This window comes from Polypterus senegalus, chromosome 17, assembly GCF_016835505.1.
Source record: "Polypterus senegalus isolate Bchr_013 chromosome 17, ASM1683550v1, whole genome shotgun sequence".
Lineage (NCBI taxonomy): Eukaryota > Metazoa > Chordata > Cladistia > Polypteriformes > Polypteridae > Polypterus > Polypterus senegalus.
This window is the reverse complement of record NC_053170.1, coordinates 73,323,813-73,338,475: the sequence shown is the minus strand read 5'-3', so window position 1 is coordinate 73,338,475 and position 14,663 is coordinate 73,323,813.

The window sequence follows — 14,663 nt, the reverse complement described above, 5'->3', positions numbered from 1 at the left end:
CCCTTCTTCAGGCAAGATGTAATACAGAAACTGAAGTTTCCTGTGTTTATATCCACACACTAGGACAAGAAACAACATTGGTAAATCTTTAAATGAACAATCTTAAATGTAAAAAATTGATAAAGAGTATAAATAGAAACATGCTGGCACCACTGAGCACTTAAACCCGAGCTCTGTTTCAGCCACTTATTCCAGGTGTTCTTTGCCTATTAGAAATGTACACCTATTCTTTTGCTCACAGTTCTTATTAGTTACCAGCTAGAGAATCAAACCAATTGCAACAATTTGGTAAAAATCAATTTCTGAATTTAATCCAGGACATATTCATTGTTACGGTAGACGTCCAACATGATTGAAAATAACATGTGGGGATGTTCTCGCAGGCAAGGCCAAACCAAGTATACCTAAAATTCCTACAGAGTGAAGATTGGTGCATTTAGATATTTTAGATGAAGCTTATCTCATATTATAAAGTGACAAGAAAGACCCCTTTGTGATCCAGCTATGCCATCACTGTGCTCATTGCTTGATTTCTCCATGTCTTTGAGATATTCAGTTAAAAATGACTTTTAGCCTCTCTTTTATTGGCAGCACTTTTTAATCTGTTGCACTTTTATTCATTTCTCTTAACTCTGAATCCACAGAACCTTGGAAAAGACAGACCATTCATTAGTTTACAACAAAAGGGCACAGCAGTCCTGTCTGTGAGGCCAACTGCCAGCCCTAAAGTGTGTGTGCCATTATGCCTGTTTTACAGCCTGCTTGTAGCCAGTGATTGTCATGATTCCGCTCCACACTTCCTTCACATTGCCCTGCTGTAACTTATGCTCAAATTTGTCTCTGCTTTCTCAGTTCTGACTGCATCCATTTAATTTTACTCCTTATCCAAAGACCTGAAGGCTCTCTTCTTATTATTCAAGAAGGCTTTCTGGCCTTTTGTGGTCCATAGTTTGTTGTTGGAATAATAGCACAATGTCTTTGTGGGGATTTTATTAGCCACAGAAAACTCGATGTAGTCTGTAATACAATAGCACATCCCCTCAACGTCCTCACCCTGTGACTCATGTTCCAGTCAGTGTTCTCAAAGGCATCCCTCAGAGTCTCCTAAGTAAGCTACATTTTACATTACTGAAAGGTCCTGGTGATAACTGGCAGCAATTGGACAATTGGTTTATATGCGGGTATGAGCTATACCACATTAAACTCAGATCTGCTCAAAGGTGGCAAAGCGAGAGTTATATGTCTCTTTAACATTGGTGTATAACAAGCCCAGAGTTTTGTTTCCCCCTGTTGTACAGTCCACAACCTAGTGAAAATTGATGAGGGTGGAGGAAAGTGAAACATGGTTTCCAAAAAAATTGTGATAAAAGCAGTAGGAATGCCCATAGTCAATTTGCTTACCACAGCATAGACATTGTCTATTATGATTCCAGCATCTGCTGAGGATGGGATGTAAATTAATAGCACAATGGCACGTGAAAACTCTCTCAGCAAATAATCAGGTCTTGCGCCCAATACAAGCAGCTCAACATTCAGTTTGCATACCTGTGCTTTAACAATAATGTTTCTGGGATTGCACCATTTTTTATTCATAAAAATGGCAAGCGAACCTTTTTTCTTTCTACCACTTTCAGTCCTGCTTCAGTCTGCCTGCATAATTTTAAACCATTCAATGCCACCACGGAGTCTAGAGTTTCAGCTCTAAGCCATGTCTCCATGGCCTCAGTTACAGTGCTGTCGGTTAATAAGATGTATCAAAGGTACTATGTAACTAAGTACTTTTTATGTATACAATATTTGTACCAAGTTATAACATTATTGGCAGACAGAGTGGTGTATTGGTTAAGGCTTTGAACCCAAGACTTCAAACCCTATGGCTGTGGGTTCATATCCTGGTACTGACAGTGTTTAACCATGAGCAAGTCACTTCCCCCATTTGGGAAAACAAAAGTAATGTAACTAATTGCATATTAAATGCTGTAAGTCCCTTTGGAAATAATAAGTTTTAATAATTTTTTTATGTCACTGGAGCTGCTTAGTCTTGAATATGCTATAAACAATTTTCCATAACTAAAACATCAATTCCTGCTTTTCCTAGTAACTAAGATTTTGTTGATGGTTATATTAACATACTATTTTACAGGAAAATATGTTCTTTAAATATATGTTATTATCATTATTAGATTTTACAATTTGAATTTGTTTATGTCTTTCGCTCAAGTATTTCTTTTCATGTTTTCATCAGTTGAATATGGTTTCCCCTTTAAAGTCCATAGATGTGAATGTATGTGAAATGAATTTTGACAAGATGTGGAAAGGCATACCTGTTCAAAGTAAGCAGATGTACATGTAAATCTAAATAATTTCAAGGGTCAGAGGGTGGACCCCTTTTAAAGTCTGTAGATGCAAATGTACATTGCAATGGAGTAGCTGTAGGGGACCCATTAAGTAAACTGACACCATTGCTTCTGGCAGGTCTTCTATTCGCTTCTCCTCTACCCTCTCAAAAGCAACACCTATATGCTCACAGCCACAGCACATGACACTGACACTGAAGGTTTGCACTACACTTGCTAACTAGTGAGCTTTGCAACTTCCTTGAATGTTGCCAGTGATCATGTCTCTTTTATCCCCAACATTTCTCAGTTGTCCTGTCCACTCTATTAGTTTGTGGTGCTGTTCATGTGGCCCATCAATCTCTTCTGCTCTATCCTTCTTTTGCATAAAATAGATTGTCTACATAGATTTTGTATGTCAGCATAGTATTAATAAATATTGACAAATATAAAATTTATTGACAAAAAACACAGGCTGGCTAATTTTCTTTTTTCTATAATGTCACCAAATTTCAATCTAATTTGGGAAAGCATTTTTGAGATTTTTGGTGCATTTAGTTTTTCTGTGGGGGGTGGGGATAACCCTTAATCTATACTAATAAACGGCAAAGCCCTCACTGACTCACTCACTCACTCACTCACTCACTGACTGACTGACTCATCACTAATTCTCCAACTTCCCGTGTAGGTAGAAGGCTGAAATTTGGTAGGTTCATTCCTTACAGCTTACTTACAAAAGTTGGGCAGGTTTCATTTCGAAATTCTACGCCTAATGGTCATAACTGGAAGCTGTTTTTCTCCATTTACTGTAATGGAGATGAGCTTGAAACCCGTGGGGGCGGAGTTTCGTGTGACATCATCACGCCTTCCACGTAATCACGCAGTACGTAGAAAACCAGGAAGAGGCCCAAAAAGCGCTGAAGAAAACATGCATTATATAATTGAGAAGGCAGCGAAACAATAAGAAGCAAGCGAGTGACATATACAACCATGTTCATGAGTTCTGCTACTTCGGAAACAAAGCACGATGTAAACCTAAACTTTAAATTAAGTTCATAGACAGGCTGCCGCTGGCGTTTGTAATTTTGTGCCTACCCATATAAGGCCGTCCGTCAGCGGCAATCCAATAGCAAACTGCCACAGGTAAATATTCACGGGTGAAGGACTGTGCTTATGCAGAGGAAGATGAGATGGTCAGGGTGGTGTTTGGTACAAACTCAGCGAAACTGCGAGAGAAAGTTTTAAGTGCTGGGACTTCGGTAACATTAGATACAGCCATGGACATAGCACGACATGGCACCAGCACAGCTGGGAAACTTCGATGCATGTACACCGAGCGCTCACGTGAACTGACGCAGTGCACAGATAAAGAGCAACAGTTCCAAAGAGCTGAACAATAAGCGAATTACACAATTGAAAAGGCAGCAAAAAAATATGAAGGCGTCTGATATATACAAGCATATTCATAAATGCAGCTACTGTGGAAACAAAGCACACGGTGGAAAAAGTCAATGTCCCGCTAAAGGAAGACAGTGTAAAAAAAACCCATGCATGCAGTGTGTCGGGTCTCAGATAAAGAAGAAGACGAGCTGTTTATTGATGCAGTAAGAAACGAATCGATGAATGAAACCTGTCATCTTTACAACGATTGACAAACACGTAATGTAACTTGAACACAACACATCCTACAAATACGAACCTGATTGAAAGAAATAATGATAATCAAATCCTTGATGACAGCAACACTCAGTAAAACTCACAAAACAATTACTGTATATTGACAGTCATGTTACGTTATTTTTAAAATGTTCCCTTTTCTTTTTCATAGCTTCTTTAAGACACTACGTCTCCGCTGCGATACGCGGGTATATATATATGTATATATATACCCCGATCTACATACTCGAATAATGGATACTTTATTCGCCATCAATGATTGTTTTGGTAAAGCCATACTCAGTGTATTCATTAGATGAACGGTAAAAAAGTAAGAGCGAGGGGAGGATGACTTATTGAGGCATGCAGGCAAAACCACAATAGCACGCGGGCTCGATGTACGAAAAATATATCTTTTCAAGTTCTATTTAGTCCATATGTGTCAAACTCAAGGGCAGGGCCACATCCGGCCCGGCGTGTAATTATATCCGCCCGCGAGATCATTTTATATACTGTATTATTGTTATTAATGGCCCGGGGATATGAAGCGCTGGTAACACAATAAACTACAGATCCCATAATGCAGCGCTTCAGCTGCCTTGCCGAACACTTACCGCGTCCCCGCGGTCTCTTCAGTCGTTTCCTTACTTTGCGAAGGAAGCAGCTTTCTCACAGCTTCTGCACTGTTTTATAAACGAACGATATATAAGAAAGTCCTTTTTCCTTGCTTCGCCAATGAAGCAGCCTTTTATTTAATCCACGGGTTCTCCGCTGTTTCATTGTTCATTTATTACGATTTTTATAGTTATTGTGTAGGTTTTATTTAATCCACGGGTTCTCTTCTGTGTTCACTGCAGTGTCTTCTTTCGTTTAGGAGCTTCGCCAAGGAAGCAGCTTTCTCACAGCTTCTGCACTGTTTTAAAAACGAACGACATATAAGAAAGTCCTTTTTCCTTGCTTCAACAACGAAGCAACCTTTTTATTTAATTCACGGGTTCTCTTCTATTTTATTGTTCATTTGTTACGATTGTTACAGTTATTGTGTAGCTATTTTAGACTTACTTTACTGTTCAAATACCCATTTCCTTTATTTAATCCGCGGACTCCCCGCTATTTTTTTGTTCCTTTATTACGAGTTATTTATTGCTTCCCTTCTTTCGCTGACTGCCTGCCCATATAAGCCGCTGCGCTGTTTTTTTGTCAAGCAGCCTTTACATAGCTTCTCCGCTATTTTATAAACAAACGCCATATAAGGCCGTCGTTTTTCTTTGCTTCGCCGAATTAGCAGCCTTTTTATTTAATCCACGGGTTCTCCGCAGTTTTATTGTTCGTTTATTACGATTGTTATACTTATTGTATAGGTATTTTATACTTTGTTTACTGATCAAGTAATCATTCCCTTCAGTATTTCACCGCTGCGAAGCGCGGGTATTTTGCTAGTTATTAATATATCAAAGTATAGTGGATACCTAGTACTTTAGATGTGCCAAATTTCAGCTTTTTACCTGAACATGAAATAATGTTTTATTGATGAGTGAGTGAGTGAGTGAGTGAGTGAGTGAGTGAGTGAGACAGTCAGTCAGTCAACTATGCATTATGTGTAGATTCCTAACAGAAAACTATTACACCTAAGACACTCGTTTGTGAAATCAAAATCCCCTCCCTTCTTGTGTGGAGATTCTTCTATTTGTATGTTTATTATCAACTGTGGAAGTTACTGTATGTGTTATGCTTGACACCTCAACACCTTTTACTAATTTTTGGCTGAGTGCATATTTCTATTATATTGAAATATGAAAAGTTTTAAAGTCATGGTAAATTAAGCAAAAAAAAAACATATAGAGAGGTAAGGTGAAAAAAATCCTTTTTGAATTACCAGAATAATTTAAAAAGCATATTTAGAAAATGTATGTCTGGATGGCTCAAAACATCTTTGCACTGCAGCAGCAGCTGTGACCTTTACTTAGTGAATGATGGCTCCTGGCTTTCACTCAGATGACAGGGAATTGTATCCAAGAAAGCTGCACCCTCCACAGCTGGTCTTCCTAAACCTAATGAAAGACTTAAGGAATTTATTTTTCTAGTTTCTCTAAAAATCCTCCTGTTTTTTTATTTCCTGAATGAATAATTATACGTCCATGCATTCATGAAACATTGTCAAAAAAAAATAAATCTGTTGACGCTCTAAATTACTGGCCACTGCAACTGGACGAAAAGAGCTTGTTGGGATTTCATGAAGTAAGAAGAATCATATTTTGTTCCTGCCATGTCCATAATTACTTGGCTTATTGACATAGTATTGGGAAGATCGGTATTTCAATGTTAAACACCGGCATTCATTTGCAAGCCAATATTTAGCAAATGCTGCTAAAGAATTTCTTAAATTTTTGCTTATTTTTTCAATTACAAAATAATAGGCATTTGTAAGTACAAGTATTGTGTATTTTTACATTGTATTTAAAATATTTATGAGAACAAATCATCTAATAATATTAAATTATAGCAAGATGTGAAGCATTTTGGATCAATTTAATGTAGTCTTATATTGCATATTTTTTTTGCATATCCAGAGCAACCCTATCTAGAATGAATGCAGGAAACCACATTAATATGTAAATAGATATTAGCACACTTTTATTAGACTCTTGGATATTTATAAATATTTGGTAAATAATAGTGAATTCATTTATTAAACTAACACCAGCTGGCAAAAGACAGAACAAAATTTCCAGTCTATCTATAGGTAGAAGAAATTACCTGCACCTCTACTCAGTATTCAAATAGAGATATGGGTAAACTGTCTCACCATCTACCCACTGATCTTTGAACAATAAATTTGTGGTGCAGGTCAAAGCCAATGATTTTAGTTAAATAGGGCAAAATGCAGGTGGTACAGTAGTAGACATTACTGTCTTGTATGTCTGCCATCCCGGGTTTCAAATCCATGCCTGGTTATTGTCTGTATAGAGTTTTCTTTTTTCCTTTGTCTATGTGGTATTTCTTCTTAGTACACCAGATTTCCTCAAATATCCTCAAACATGTTCATGTCAGGTTAATTGTCAATTCCAAACTGTGTGAACAGGGATATGAGCACGAGAAGGTCATGCATTGGACCAGCTCACTCCAAGGTTGGTATCCTGGTTTGTACCCAGTTCTGGCTAAATAGGCACCTGTCTCCCACAACTGGATTACGTGGGGTTTGAGAATGAATGTAGAACAAAGTGTCTTCAGTCCAATCAGATTCTGTTCAAGGTCAGCAGGGATAACTTCACCAAATTGACAAAAAAATACATGTGTAGGATAAACTAACGAAAACAATTGGCAACGACTTAGTCCAAGCCTAATTGTTTGTATAATGTAAGTTGTATGTTTATGTATGTAAATGACATAAGCTTTGCAATTTTTTAATAATATGTTACAGTATATTGTTACATTGGTAAAATTAACAAAATCCAAAATTTAACTGGTACCCAGTGGGAAGTTATTTGAACTAGGATCTTAAAATCCAAATTCCTAACTAAAAAATTCCTTGCTGCATGTTTTAAATAGGTCGCATTAGATTATGATTATTTGATGGTGCATATGTAGATTAACTAATACTTTTATGATACACAAGAATGAAGCAGGTTTCTTATAACACTGTTTTTTCTTTTGTGAAAATACAATCTGTGTGCCTGCAATGATTTAGAAGTCATAAAATCCATTAAATGTAACCCTATATATCTTGTCTCTATGATGATCTTCAAGCTATGAAAATGTAGCTTGAATGTGTCCTGTATGGACTTAAAAGATTTCACTGCTTATAATATATTATTCAATCAATTAACCACATAAGTCTTTATACTATTACGTTTACTTCTGGCTTTATAACTGTCTGAACTGCAGTAGCCACATGAAAATATATTGTGAGCTTTATTTTATTAATGTGGTATCATGTAAATTGTACTCATTGTTTCTTATCATACATTGCTCAGCAAATTTTAGCTTCTCAAAATTCCAAAAAAAAGGTGTTACATGTGCCATTACATTTTAAATTTAAATGTCAGTAAAACAATTGCTTCTCTCTTAACATGTATTAAGCAACTAATATTCTGCTTAGTTTAAAATGGGAAATGATGCAGATTAAAATCTTTATCAGCATAAAATATGTTTCTAAATATAACTTTGCCAACACAGTGATCAAAATGGCATGTTCAGCATGAAATTGTAAATGGATTTGTTGCTAATTTAGCTAAAAATATGCAAAATATTACGATAGTTTTATATTTTATTCAGTAACCGAAGAAAATATGACAGTTTCATTAGATTTCATCAAATCTAATTTACATGACTCTGATATTTAACCTTTCACTTAAAACCCATTTTATATTTCACAATGCACATCACATATGTTAATTTCTTCTAAAATATTTTAGAGTCATGTGGCACTGCTGTTAGAACAGCTGGAGGTCAATGAGTTGTACCTCATAATGTGAGCAATTATGAGGCATATCAAAGCACAATCATTGTGTGAAACACCCACATCTTTGACAGAGTAGTCAGTTTTCTGGATCTGTAGTACAGTAGTGCTAACCACTATCTTCTTCTTCTTTCGGCCACAGCGGATCATCTTCTTCCATATCTTTCTGCCCTCTGCATCTTGTTCTGTTACACCCATCACCTGCATGTCCTCTCTTCCCACATCCATAAACCTTCGCATAGGCCTTCCTCTTTTCCTCTTCCCTGGCAGTTCTATCCTTAGCATCCTTCTCCCAATATACCCAGCATCTCTCCTCTGCACATGTCCAAACCAACACAATCTTGCCTCTCTGACTAGGTCTCCCAACCGTCCAACTTGAGTTGACTCTCTAATGTACTCATTTTTAATCCTATCCATCCTCGCCACACCCAGTGCGAATCTTAGCATCTTTAACTCTGCTACCTCCAGCTCTGCCTCCTGCTTTCTGGTCAGTGCCACCGTCTCCAAACCATATAATATAGCTGGGCTCACTACCATCCTATAGACCTTCCCTTTCACTCTTGTTGATACCCGTCTGTCACAAATTGCTCCTGACACTCTTCTCCACCCATTCCACCCTGCCTGCACTCTCTTCTTGACCTCTCTTCCACAATCCCCATTACTCTGTACTGTTGATCCCAAGTATTTAAACTCATCCACATTCACCAACAACTCCCTGCATCATCACCATTCCACTGACCTCCCTCTCATTTACACACATGTATTCTGTCTTGTTCCTACTGACCTTCATTATTCTCCTCTCTAGAGCATATCTCCACCTCTCCAGAGTCTCCTCAACCTGCTCCCTACTATCACCAAAGATCATAATGTCATCAGCAAACATCATGGTCCACGGGGACTCCTGTCTAATCGCGTCTGTCAACCTGTCCATCACCATTGCAAATAAGAAAGGGCAAAGAGCTGATCCCTGATGTAATCCCACCTCGACGTTGAAAGCATCCATCGCTCCTACCACAGACCTCACCACTGTCATACTTCCCTCTTACATATCCTGTACAACTCTTACATACTTTTCTGCCACTCCCAACTTCCTCATACAATACCACAGCTCCTCTCGAGGCACCCTGTCATATGCTTTCTCCAGGTCCACAAAGACACAATGCAACTCCTTCTGGCCTTTTCTAAACTTCTCCATCAACATCCTCAGAGCAAATATTACATCTGTGGTGCTCTTTCATGGCATGAAACCATACTGCTGCTCACTAATCATCACCTCACTTCTTAACCTAGCTTCCACTACTCTTTCCCATAACTTCATGCTGTGGCTCATCAATTTATTTCCCCTGTAGTTACTGCAGTCCTGCACATACTCCTTATTCTTAAATATTGGCACCAGTACACTTCTTCTCCACTCCTCAGGCATCCTCTCACTTTCCAAGATTCCATTAAACAATCTGGTTAAAAACTCCACTTCCATCTCTCCTAAACACCTCTATGCTTCCATAGGTATGTCATCTGGACCAACGGCCTTTCCATTTTTCACCCTCTTCATAGCTGTCCTTATTTCCTCCTTGTAATCCATTGCACTTCCTGATTCACCATCTCCACATCATCCAACCTCTTCTCTCTCTCGTTTTCTTCATTCATCAGCCTCTCATAGTACTTTTTCCATCTGCTCAACACACTCTCCTCGCTTGTGAGTACATTTCCATCTTTATCCTTTATCACCATAACCTGCTGCACATCTTTCCGAGCTCAGTCCCTCTGTCTAGCCAATCGGTACAGGTCCTTTTCTCCCTCCTTAGTGTCCAACCTCTCATACAACTCGTCACACACCTTTTCTTTAGCCTTCGCCACCTTTCTCTTCACCTTGCGCCTTATTTCCTTGTACTCTTGTCTACTTTCTGCATCTCTCTGACTATCCCACTTCTTCTTTGCCATCCTCTTCCTCTGTATACTCACCTGTATTTCCTCATTCCACCACCAGGTTTCCTTTACCTCCTTCCTCTTTCCAGATGTCACGCCAAGCACCCTTCTTGCTGTCACCCTTACTACATCTGCTGTAGTTTCCCAGCTGTCTGGAACTCTTCACTGCCACCCAGTGCCAGTCTCACCTCCTCCCTAAACTCAACCTTGCAGTCTTCCTTTTTCAACTTCCACCATTTGATCCTTGGCTCTGCCCTCACTCTATTCCTCTTCTTGATCTCCAATGTCATCCTACACACCACCATCCTATGCTGCTTAACTACAGTTTCCCCTGCCACCACTTTGCAGTCTTCAATCTACTTCAGATCAACTATTCTGCATGGATGTAATCAACCTGTGTGCATCTTCCTCCACTTTTGTACGTAACCCCTATGTTCCTCCCTCTTCTAAAAATACATATTCACCACAGCCATGTCCATCCTTTTGGCAAAATCCACTATCCTCTGACCTTCTTCATTCCTCTCCTTGACACCATACCTACCCATCACCTCCTCTTCTCCTCTGTTCCCCTCACCATCATGCCCATTGAAATCCGCACCAATCACCACTTTCTGTCCCTTGGGTACACTGTTCATCACTTCATCCAACTCACTCCAAAAATCTTCTTTCTCACCCTTTGCACACCCAACTTGCGGTGCTTATTCACTAACAACATTCATCATCACACTTCCGATTTCCAGCTTCATAATCATTAATCTCCCTGACACACTTTTCACCTCCAAAACACTCTTGAGATACTGTTCCTTCAGAATAACTCCTACTCCTCCCATCCACACCATGACAGAACAATTTGAATCCACCTCCAGTCCACCTGGCCTTACTCCCCTTCCATTTAGTCTCTTGCACGCACAAGATATCAACCTTTTCTCCATCATATCTGCTAACTCTCTCCACTTACCAGTCATACTGCCAACATTCAAAGTTGCTAACCACAATAGATAGATAGATAGATAGATAGATGGATAGATAGATAGATAGATAGATAGATAGATAGATAGATAGATAGATAGATAGATAGATAGATAGATAGATAGATAGATAGATAGATAGATACTTTATTAATCCCAAGGGGAAATTCACAATAATATATGTATATGCAGTGGGTAGTGCTGCCATTTTGCCATTCCAGTGTAATGGATTTAAATCCCATGCCTGGTCATTGGTTGTGGGAGTTTTCATATTCTGCCAGTGTTTGAGTGGATTTTCTTCCAGGTACTCAATGTTTTTATCCCATATCCCCAGTTAGGTTAACTGAGGATTCATGAGTTGGCCATGTATTACTGTAGCAGTGTGTGCATGTGGGCCCAGCATTAGACTTGTGTCCCTGTGATCAGTGTGGCTGTGAACCTCCATGGAAGTACATTGGAATAAGTGGGTATAAAAATGGTTTTGTTGTATATATTTATATAATTGTAATGACACAAAAGATAAAGAAAGTATTCTGGGGCTCTTCACAGCCCACCCCATATACTGATTGCATGCAAAAAGGTGGGGGGAAAAAAACAAATATAAAGTGCAAAATGTTGACTTTTCCATTTTTCCTAATCAGACTTCCCAAGATGGTGTCATTTAGGGTTAAGATATATTCTGGGAGGCATAGTCAGGTCCAGGTGGTTTGACCCCGGAAGTGACATCATAGGTGGAATTCTGTCAATCTTTTTTTCTGCAGAGGAGAAAGGAGAATAGAGTATGTTACTGCACAACACCACCTCATGTCATGGTGGAGAATTACAATCACATAAGCCCTTTTGTTTTCCATTCATATTCATGTGATTATACTGTATATATATAGAGAAATCTGAGAAATCACATGTACATAAGTATTCACAGCCTTTGCTCAATACTTTGTCGATGCACCTTTGTCTGGCAATTACAGCCAGACAGTCTTTTTGAATATGATGCCACAAGCTTGGCACACCTATCCTTGGGCAGTTTTGCCCATTCCTCTCAGTCATCATTTCACGCTCCATTGTCAGGCACACGGTGCTTTGACACCCGCTACTTATTAACCGCGCCAGCTTGCACTGTGTCTTTTATTCTCCTTACCTGTTTGCCGGAGCCAATGAACATGTCTGCTCCTGGCACGTGCTTCTGACGGGTTCCGCAAGGGAGCCTGGGACTTGGTTCTTTATGGAGGTCCGTGGTGCCGCTTTTGGCTGTCTGCATCCGTCTGTATCAATTTATCGACGGACTGATCAGTCATTTCCCGGACCTCCTTACCTTTTTGTAGGGGGAACAGTGCTTCGCTCGCCTCCCCTTTCCCTTTGGAAATACCAAGTCCGTCTTTTCTTTGGCACGGAACGCCACCTTCCTGGAATCCCTTGTGGTAGGCACGTGTCCTCGCCAGCACCCGCGATTGCGGAAGTCCTTCGGGTTACTCGCTTGCCTGAACGAGGCGCGCCATTGCCTTCGGTCTGTCTTCTGCATCCCACAGAGCCTTTGGATGGACATCTGGGAGGTATGTACTTGGGACATCATCTGTTACTTTAAAAAGATTGTCAAGTACATTCTCGGCACATACCTCGTCGGAGACGTCCTCCTCCAGAAATCTCTCCCGAAACGCGTAGCCGCTCCATGGCTCGCCTTGAGTGCAGGCAATGTCGAACGCTAGACCTCCGCTGTTGCTGCCGTTCTGTTTTGTCTTCTTCTTCCCCATTACGGACTTGAAAAAGGTGAGGTTTCTGCCGATTTTTCCTGTGTGTGTCATGACGCTGTCTTCCCGGGGTATTCTGTCCACAGTAAAAATTTTTTCCCAGGTCCTCTGCCAAACTGACAGCCAGAGAATCCTGCCGGCTACACCAGTGTGGCAGTAGGGGGCGCTAATGCTCCCTTGGACCATCAGGTACCACACTAGACACCAGGTAAAAGTCCGGGAGTCTTTATTTTTCTTTAAGACAGTGCACCAAGCACCCTGCACACTACTCATAGATTTAAATAAACAACACAATAATAATCTCTCCTCCTCGTCCAGACACTCCTCCCAGCTCAGCTCAGTGTCTGGACTGGCCTGTAGTCCTTTTATACACCCTGACCTGGAGGTGTTCCTGCCCAATCAGACCACAGTTCCTTATTCCTTCGGGTCAGGGTAAACAGTCCTTTTCTTCAACCGGGGCCGCGTCGTTCCTTCCTGTCACGTGACGTGGCGTAGTCCCGGTTATAGGAACACACAAGAGCCCACCAGCCCCTACGCGGTGGCCCCAAGGTATCCAGCAGGGCTGTGTATAAATACTATATAGTCCATGAGGCCTTGCTGGAACTCGGGGTATGATCCTGCTGTCGGGAGAGCTCCTTCTGGCGGCCTGGGGGTGAGGGCCAGAGCATGGAGTTGGCAGTCCTCCACAATATATATATATATTATGAGCTGGAGGTCTGACCGCTCCAAATAGATACAGAAATCTGGGAAAACCACAAACCCTGAAACACTGACTACCCTCACATTGCTCCTTATCCTTGCACTATAGCGTGTAATACAAGCCTCTCGGTATCCGCCGACTTATAAGCCTTGCAGTTTTGGAATTGATTGTTTGCTTTTATCTCTCACTGCTCCTAGCGGAACTGTCATCTCTGACTTGTCATGGAGCACGTTTAAGCTCATGTGTTTGCGGTGTTTGAATAAAAATCCTTCTTGTTTCTACGACCTCCTGTGTCTCTGTGCAAATCTGTGACCCAAGTGTGACAAGTGGTACCAGGAATGGTTGCACAGATGGATGCCGCCGAAGACTTATTTCAGAGGTCTACAAACTTATGCACTTAAGAACTGGAAACTAAACATGGATGACCAATCCGTGCGCAAATTCAAGATTTGATACATAAAAGTGCACTGCTGGTTTGAAGGAGCGTGATGGAAACAGTTGTTGTGAATATATTACTGGCGCGCATACCGAACTTCCCGAGATGAATTTCTCACGTCATGATATTAAATCATACGATTATGTCCAGGCGATTAGAGGGTTCACAGTCCACTTGGAAAAGGCGTGGATTTCGTGCTGCTACGCACCTGTGACGAGCGTCCAGGACATTCTCTAACCCTTGTCGACAAGTTGCAGGACCTAAAAATCTAATGGGGTCAGGTAGGCCCCGGGGAAATCCAGTAAGCAGATGAGCGCCTGTTTCTGGGAGACAGCGGCAACAGCGGGCCGAGAACCGTGGACACTACGGAGCACGTCGACTTGGACGTCGCAGAGAATATTTCGGAAACGGTGCCGACCGTAGATGTTTTACGGTGT